Source organism: Pteropus vampyrus, unplaced genomic scaffold, assembly GCF_000151845.1.
Source record: "Pteropus vampyrus isolate Shadow unplaced genomic scaffold, Pvam_2.0 Scaffold27, whole genome shotgun sequence".
NCBI lineage: Eukaryota > Metazoa > Chordata > Mammalia > Chiroptera > Pteropodidae > Pteropus > Pteropus vampyrus.
In genome coordinates, this window is record NW_011888808.1 from 8,627,362 (window position 1) to 8,636,490 (window position 9,129).

Below are 9,129 nucleotides of genomic sequence, written 5' to 3' on the forward strand. Positions count from 1 at the left end.
ACACACTTGATAGATGGTTTTGTTGTATCAAATTGCTTATTATTTTTGTATTAATAATAAGCAGTATTGATAATGAGTATTCTTGTACATATATTCAGCAAATATTTAGAAGTATATTTTTAAGTAAATTTAATGTGGCTGTTTTATTGAGGGGTTGATACATTTTCAGTTTGGGTACATATTGATAAATTATCCTCAATAAACTTCACATTTTTTTATACATCTTTTAATATTATATAAGAATACCTGTTTCTCCACACTCTTGGTAATATTAGTGATTGCCAAAATTAATTTAGCTTGAATTGAAAAATCCCTAAATACATTGTTATTTGCTTCTTCCCCAAGAAACTTCTGACATGATTTCAGAGACTACCCAGTAAACACTTAATTTTTTATCTTCTATCATTATAAAGAAGTAGTAACAGAAAAAATAATAGAAGAAAAGAGAAACCCAGTTGAAACTCACAGTCAATCCAACGCACGAATATTCAAAGCTACCTGTGATCATAGCCAGATTATTTCATTGAGAGATGGAATTCACAGACCAGGTATGCCATGAAAGTCCTACACGAAGCTCAAAGAAGACAAGCTCTACTTTTGAGAACACAGATATTTATGAGCTCAAATGTTGGAACAACTGTCATTTATATCGCAGCACCTGATAAGCAAAGCATTTGGGCATCTTCCTCTCAATAATTGTTCTGCCTTTCATTCCTTTAATATTTCTCCCTGCTCCACACATAACTGTCTATTTTTATTCGGTATCTCTGTTCTTCCTACTTGTTTTATTTCAAGTTTATTTCATCTTTCTCTGATAATATTGCCCTCACAACTCACCCTCCCTATATTCTCGCAAAAAATAGATTATTGAAAGATTAGACCATGACAGTTCAAATTGATTCTACCAGTCTAGTCCTTAAAAGAAAATGACAACAAGTGGTTGTATTTTGCACACTACTGCTTCAGAATAGCTCTTTTGGGTGAGGGTAAGTTTTATATTCAATACACACTTAATTGGAAAAGATCAGAACTAAACTGATTTTCTGAGTAGTCCTGATTACAACATATTGTGCTAAACTATTATGCCTAACTGTATAATCAAACACACTGTAATCTGTCTTTTTCTGAAGTATGCCAATGCCATACAAAAAGAAGTGAATAAGAAATATGCAGGTACAAATGTAAGCACTTTACTTGGGAGACACACACATGATTTCACTCAAGGCATTTCTCTCAGAATCTGATCAAATAAAGCTTTAAACAGAGCTGAGCAGACAAAGTAGTGTATTAAATTAGCACATTATTTCAAAACACCACAAAAGCAAATAGAGAAGTCATCTCGAAACCTGGTAATTTATGCAATGCATGTGCTGCCAGATATGTAAAGTGTGAATCCCTAATAGATCTAATGGTATAATATGACTGACACCCACATCATATTCCAGTATGTCAGTTCTCTAGAATTAAAACAGAACCTCTTTCCAATGGGAATAGGTACTTCTGTATTCACTGACAGAGTCTAAGACTTCAATATTTTTAGTTTAAGTTCTTGTTCTGAGTCCTTCTATCTAATTAGTTACTCCCACGAATTAATTTATTTAAGGAGATTGTACAGAATAAATGAAAGCTCTAAGTAAATATATGACAAAGTGCTCATAAATTGTTTTAAGATATGTTAAGAAGAGCAACCATTTATAATCTCAAAGATACCAAAATGAAGAGTGTATAATTATAATGTCTACTTACTACTTTTACATTAAATTTATATTCTTGTGTTTTTAAACTATATATGCAAATTCAAATTACAGAGTACCTGAAACAGTCAATGGGAGATGAAAAGTTACCCCAAAAGTCATATAGAAAGTGTGGTGATTATTTTTCAGAGATAGCTTTCCCAGCAACCTAGAAAGATTCTCAATTAGTTCCTGAGCATAGGGACAAGAAAACATGAAAAATGTGAGGGTATCACTGTGTTGTGAAGAGAGAATGGGTTTAGAAGTAAAGAAAACTGATTTCTATGCCATTCCACAGCATAACTTTATATGTGACTGTGTAACAATCCTTTAATTTCTAGTTCTAGTTTCTTAGTTGTATTTATCTAAATACCAATCATTTTTCAGGTTTCTTCTATCTCTATAATAAGTTACTTTTATACATAACTCTATGAGTATAGATATTGTGATAAGGATCCCATTCTATTGTCTCAAATAATGGCAAAGACTACACTTAGGTTAAATATTACAAAAAATCTTTCAAAGTGTTTAACGTTTGGAAATTCACTAAAATAGAATAATTTATTAAATAATCTATCTTTAATATCCTACACTGTCACAAGACAAAGGCAAAGAGGACATTCTCATTACACATAAGTAAATTTAGCTTTTTAGGCAGAAATTATCATAAATGCAGATTTGAACAGATACAGAATTGATAAAATATAAGTTCAAGACACGAAAGAAAACTGACAGTCTTTAAATCATTTACAGTTAGTAAACAAACAAGCAAACAAGCAAAACTCTCTTAATCTTTATGTTATTAAGACTAAAAAAATCCGTACCTTATAAAGACCAAAGGACTAAGGAATAATATGTATATTTTTCATTAGCACCAAAGGAAAACAAAATAATTAATAATAAAAACTTTACTTAAGTATAAATCCAACAAAATATGTACATGCTCTATATGAAGAAAACTATAATATTCTGATTTAAAATATTAAAAAAAGTAAAATCTAAATAATGGAAAGCTAGTCCGTGTTTATGGTAAAAAGACTCAGTATTGTTAGGATGTCAGTTATTCCAAGTCGATTCATAAAGTCAACAGGATTCAAATCGAAATCCCAGAAAGTTATTTTGTTGATATTGATAAACTGATTCTAAAGTTTATATAGAAGAATAAAAGACCCAGCATAGCTAATAAGATTAAAGAAAAAGAACAAAGTCGGAGAACTGACACTACTACAAACTTACTACAAACTACAATGATCAAGACAGTATAGTGTAGTATTGTTGAAAAAATAGGCAAGTAGATAAACGTGGCAAAATAAAGGGTCCAGAAATAGAAATAGAACTATACATATATAGTCAACTGATCCTTGGCTTAGGATAAAAAGGTAAATAAATGTCTTTTCAACAAATTGTTTTGGAGCAACTGGACATCTACATGTAAAAAAATTAATCTGGACACAGACCTTACATCTTTCACAAAATTTAACTCAAAATGGTTGTAGGCCTAATATAAATGTAAAACTATAAAACTTCTAGAAGATTAGATAGGAGAAAATCTAGGTGCCCTCATGTTTGGTTATGATTTTTTTAGATACATGGTGATGATTCATGAGAGAAAATATGAAGTTGGACTTTGCTATAATAAAAACTTGTCCTGCAAATGATGCTATTAAGAAAATGAAAAGACAAATTACAGACTTGGAGAAAAAATTTTCAAGATGCATTTCTGATAAAATACAAAACCATGAGAACACTAAATGCTGGCCAGGATGTGGAGCAACAGGAACCCTCATTCATTCCTGGTGGGAATGCAAAATGGTACAGCCATTTTGGAGGATGATTTGGCAATTTCTTACAGAGCTAGACATAGTTTTACCATACAGCCCAGTAACTGTAGTCCTAGGTATTTACCAAATAGGCTGTAAACTTATGTCCACACAAAACCTGCACACAGATTGTTTATAGCAAATATATTCATAATTGCCTCAAATTGGAAGTTACCAAGATGAAGATGAGTGGTTTAGCAAACTATGATGCATCCATACAATGGAATATTATTTAGAGATAAAAATAAATGAGTTCTCAAGATACAAAAATACATAGAAAAACTTAAATGTACATTGTTAAGCTATGGAAAAAGGCTACCTATTATATGATTCCAATTATATGATATTCTAGAAAAAGGCAAAACTATAAAGACAGTAAAAAGACCAGTGGTTGCCAGGGGTTCAAAGAAGGGGAATGAGGGATGAATAGGTGAAGTACAAAGAATTTTTAGTGCAGTGAAACTATTCTACCTACTATAATGGTGGGTACATGACATTATGCATTTGTCCAAACTCATAGAAATACAAAGAGTGAAACTTCATATACGCTATGAGCTTTATTTAATAATAGTGTATCAATATTTGTTTATCAATTATAATAGATGTACCACACAAATGCAAAAAAATTATAATAGGGAAGACTGTGTAAGAGAGAGAGAGGGATTATGGGAACTCTGAACTTTCTGCTTAATGGTTCTGAAAACTTGAATCATCTCCAAAAAAAAATGAAACCTATTTAAAAATAAGTGCATTTTATTAAGAACCTTTGGAAGAGAATTAGCTCGAAGCATGGCATACAAGAATAAGCAACTACCTAAGGAGATATATCTAGTTTTGGAGGTTTTTAATTCTAAAAAAGAGAAATCAGAAAAACTCTAGGAACATTTACCAGATTAGTGGCAAGAAGATGTATAACACAGACTTTTCCACTTAGAGTATTTTCTGCGTTAACATAAAGAAGACTACTGCAAATGGAAAGAGGGATTTACTCTCAGAGAACAAAGCCCTGTGAGTTCATCACCTTCGTGTATATCTTCTAACAGGGAAGGAACTAAATATGTCATGGATTATTCAGATCAACACTTTGAAAATCAATGTATTCCCAAAGCTTATGTCCCTCTTCTGAGCTTCCCCAGGGTCTATACCAAAAGTAACATTTGATCTCTTGAATAAACAGATAGTCTTTGTGACTCCTGATCAAAGCTAGTACACAGATGGGGAATCTCATGGGAAAGGAAGTGGAAAGGGTCTGTGGTTTATACTAAGCTGGCTCTATATTTTCTGACTTCTTGAGTGTCTATAAAAATGTACTAAATCACCTAGTTATCGACATCACTGTGAAAAAAATACTTTAGATATTTCTCATTGCATTTAGGTCCTGGGGAAAAAAGAACCTTTATGTATTATTATGTTTTTGTAAAAAAGCATCTCTCTTGCTATCCTCAGTAAGCATAATCCTTATTTTTTCACATTACCTTGCTTATAGGGAGATTATGTTGATTATATGTTATGCTGATTAAAAGCACTTGGTAAAGCCTCTAAGAGTGTCATTGATTTACTAATGAAAATTCTGAGTCTGCCTTTTTCCAAAATTGGTGTAAGAGAACCCATTCTGTGCATATGTGTCTGCACACAGGCTTATAAATAGGTGTATATTGGTAAAAGTGATTACATTCTAGGTAGCTTGATACTTACTTGCCATCATCAGCCTTAACAGAATAGTAGGCAATTCCTAAAACATACACAATACAATCAGGTGGCTCCAAGAAAAAATACACATATCTAAGACACTGCCAGCTTCCTTGAGGACTGGTGTTGCTATGGGAAAATGTGTTTGTGCTCTTGAATGTACACTGACAAAATAAACTTTTGGAATACAAGTCTTTCTGAATGTGGGGACTGCCTGGGGGTAAAATTCTTATAACATGGTGAGAATAAAAGATTATTCTTAAAACCCACAGTTAGTTCCTGGTTATATCTGGTGTCTAGGTCACCTGCTCTCTGGTTCATTGCTCTTTCTATTAAATTTTTTTTTTTTGCTTTTGTTCTTGGTTTCTCACCTACCAAATCATATTTGACAAGTACCACCTTAGGTTACCACTGTAGATCACTAGAGTTCAATTTCCTAGCATCTCAAACCAAAGGGAAAACAGGTTAAAGAGAAAAAAATAAATCCTGGGTTCAAAGAAAAGTGCAGAAGGCCATGTCTTTCCCAGGGCTACAGATATCATTAATGCATACAGCTCTGAAAAATATAAGCAGTCTGTGCTATTGATGTTACTAGTTTTTCTACTAAAATTGTGTGCATTGATCTAACATTGCTAGCTATACCTTTGTCTTCTGATAGCCTTTTTTAATTTTTAGATTACCAAAGTTTCAAATCACGCTGGTGGCAAATGGAGAAATAATTTGGAGTATGTGCTCTTTTCTTCTCTATAGAAAAGTAAAGAACTTTGAGTCAGTAAGAACTGCTGTAGCTAAAACTGTCTCTTAGAAGCTTTTACTGTTTCCACTCAATTTAGTACTATTTCCCAACCTTGATTTTTTATGCAGCCTCTTATCTAAGTAAAAGATGTGTCAATTCTGTCTCCTTTTTGCATCATCCTTAACTCATATAAGGGGTAGCAATTTTTTTTAAAGTGAAGAAGAACTTTATATTATAGGCTTTGATTCTTATAGAGGGTGATGTTTAAAATCTCATACAAGGCAATCTATAACCACCCTATATGTGAAATGTGGTAGGATCAACTCATTTTTTAATTGTTATTATTCATAAATTAGGAGCAGTAATTTTTATTAGGATAAGACAGTGCATGTAAATAACCTTGAGCAGTGTCTGGTACATAATAAATGCAAAGTAAATACAACCATTCATGTTTTGGTTGTTCTTATTAAGGTTGTCATTCACTATTTGCCTCTCCAAATTCATTTCATACCCTTTTCTGTTTTATGCCCTGGGAGGTTGCTCTCTTTCTGTGAAATGTCTCCTCAGAGCACTCTCGTCTCTGGCTTCCTGTTGGATGCTGCCAATGGGAGCTACTGTAGGATATCAGGGGCAGGAGGAGAGAGCATTTGAGGTATTTATTACCCCCACATCTGAGCTGCCTCCATGAAACGGCTGATGTCAGTTACCTTTAGCCACAGCTCTTGTAGGTGGCTCATCATTTATGGCTATGACACTGAGTTTGCATAACTCATTCCTAGATCTAGGGTCAAGGATGTTTCCAGTGTTATTAGTCTCTTCATTATCTATTCCATTTATTCTGTCTATGATCTATAAATAATCTTTCATTAAACTTTCTTCAAAGAAGCTTTTTGAGTGTATTATTTGTTCCCAGCTAGGAATTTTATTCCTACTATAATAATACCAATCACTACTTCCACCATCACACCACCACTACAAATACTAGAAAACTACTAGTAATACGATAAAAACTATTAGTATTAGTACTGTCACTACTTCAATTACTATTATTACTACTATTAGTACTACTGCTGCTGTTGCTTCTATTATCATTCTTGGAAATAGAATAATACCAGCAAAACTATTAATGTCACTGTGGTAGGATGAGGAATGTAGTGAGAGATTATACTTCTTTCCTTCTATGAATGAAAGCACCATAACTTTCAAATTTAGGGCACTACTCATAATTTCTTTTATTTTCCTATACTACCCAATGACCATGATAATGATTTCCATTTTCTTTCTTCTTCAATAACTGACTGATCTCAACTTAACTTCTAACCTTCCATCCCCACAACCATAGCTCATTCTACAAAAGAGTATTTACATTTTGTTTCAAGGAGGAGAAAGAAGTCAGCTGACACATTAGTTTCATACTCTTATTTACCAGGCAAACCAATCAAATTATGTGATAAAACTGCAGAGAGGAAATCATCATAGGCAAGAAAATAACAAAGACTTCTGGCATACTCAGTGGCAATTAATAGTGACAGATGTGACTGCCAGGTAATGTCAGTCACACCTGTCACATATTCTTTCTGATGAATTTAGTGTGGTTTCATCAAGATCTATCCTATTTTGTAAAAATAAATTAACAATATGATTTAATAATCACTTCTATAATAGATGTTATGAGAAGACCCTACAGCTGTGCAAATGATCATGGCCACAGACCCTAACTATGTGTATTTGACAAAAATCTTGTAGATGGCTAAGTGCTGGTAAATATCACTGGCTGGACTAATGCTGTGGGAATTTTGATCTTTTGAGACACTGGCTGACATTTTATCACACTATGAACATTCTTTTTATTTAAAAAAAATACTATGTTCTTCAATAGTATGAGTGCTTTATATTGTTTTCTTTGTCTTTTAATTCTTTATTATTATGAAATAAATTTCATCCAAGAAACATCCAATTTATAACATATATATATAAATAATGTCTATGTCTTAAGCTAGTGATATTAAATTATCTCATTAATTCTATTGTCAATTCTACTAACTTTAAACATTCCTATATTGAGCATTAGTTCTCAATATTATCAGGAAGCATTCCTTAACAACAAACTGCTTCATGTTCAAAACTCATAATCTCCTATGTATCCTGATAAAAAAAAATCAGTACTATATTCATAAAAATATATCAAGTTTAACATTAAAATTTCTTTCACTCCCATAGATTTCATAGTCTGTCCTTCAAAACCAAGTGAGTCATTGATACAGAAAAAAAATCACAGGAAGTAGTGAGTGTTTCGATTGACATGCCTACCTTACTCCATTTGGCACGTTTTAGTATTTCATTATGCTATACATGCTTCTTTTTATGTGGTTGTAATTGCGATGGGCATATAAATGACAGTATTAAAGTGATTCTTGTTTTGGAATCTTGTTAGTTTGAAGCAGCTGTCAAACTCTTCCTTCTCAGAAATAATAAATTTCATCTTAAAACCTCTTCTGCACAGATTTGGCAAATTGTGTTTTCCCTTACTTTTCATTTATGGATCCTGCCATTATAGTTCCTCCTTGATTAATTTATCTGGCTCTATCCCAATTTTCTCATATAAATTCCCTTAAGATGTCAGTCTAAAGCCTTTTATCTCAAAGAATGAGATGATCCTGTAGTCATGCAAACAAGTATTTATTGAGAACTCCTCCATCTTAAATATTAATCCATATCTTTCTTTCTATCATCTTCTTCTGTCTAGTATCTTAAACCTTCTTTTTTTGAGCCTGGGATAAAATGATGATCAAAACTAGACATAGCCTCTGCCCTAAAGGACTTTATAGCTTAATGAAGGAAAATCATCAATTACATAATCTCACAAATACATGTGAAATCATAATTATTGCAAGTGTAATGACAAAAGTATGCATTGTATAAGAGCATGTAACAGGGTGGTGACCTGACTTGATCTTAATGTTCAGGTTAGGTAAGCGCTGACACCACAGAAAGCTCTGTAAGCCCCAGGGAAGATTCAACTCAGTTTTGATAAAAGCACTGGAAATTCAACAGAAGATTTTAAACAAAGTAGAAACGTGATCAGATTTGTCATTTTAAAATCAGACTCTGGTTTCCATTTGGAGAAATTATCTAAGGAGAGCAACCACAG